A 457-nucleotide genomic window follows, 5' to 3' on the forward strand; every position below is an offset into this window, starting at 1 on the left:
TATACGTATCCAGCTGCTGCCAGTCGTAAGTGATTAGAAACATCTCATTTTATTGGCTGATGAGCTGCCCGTACGCTACAAGGTACAGTGTGACGATGGGTAACCATTACTCAAGTCACGCAGCTGTGGCATATGCATCTTGGAATATCGAAATCTTTGGACACAACTCTGTCATTCCTGTAAACGACCATTTCAAGCAGATTTCAACGCAGCTTTAAAGAGAGGACTTATGAGTGATACTAATGTTTCAGAGTGTCATGGGTATGTCATATATACGGCTGTGTGACAAACAGGCAACAGACACAATCTGCTCCGTTAAAGGTTATACTTGGTATAACTTTATCACACTGTCCCTACATGTGGATTGGCATCATGTTACAGGAGGAAATCAACATTTGCAACCGAAGGCTGAACATCCGTTGTTAACCTCCGCTTTGCCTTGCTTACAAACGCCCTT

At 43.1% G+C, this 457-nt stretch overlaps 1 protein-coding gene across 1 annotated transcript in view; it reads right to left on the reverse strand.

The window, feature by feature from the left end:
- The window catches only part of LOC119591727 (balbiani ring protein 3-like), a gene marked incomplete in the record, with an annotated part of 83,966 nt that overhangs the window by 24,356 nt on the left and 59,153 nt on the right, over positions 1-457 (reverse strand).

Source organism: Penaeus monodon, chromosome 29, assembly GCF_015228065.2.
Source record: "Penaeus monodon isolate SGIC_2016 chromosome 29, NSTDA_Pmon_1, whole genome shotgun sequence".
Classification (NCBI taxonomy): domain Eukaryota; kingdom Metazoa; phylum Arthropoda; class Malacostraca; order Decapoda; family Penaeidae; genus Penaeus; species Penaeus monodon.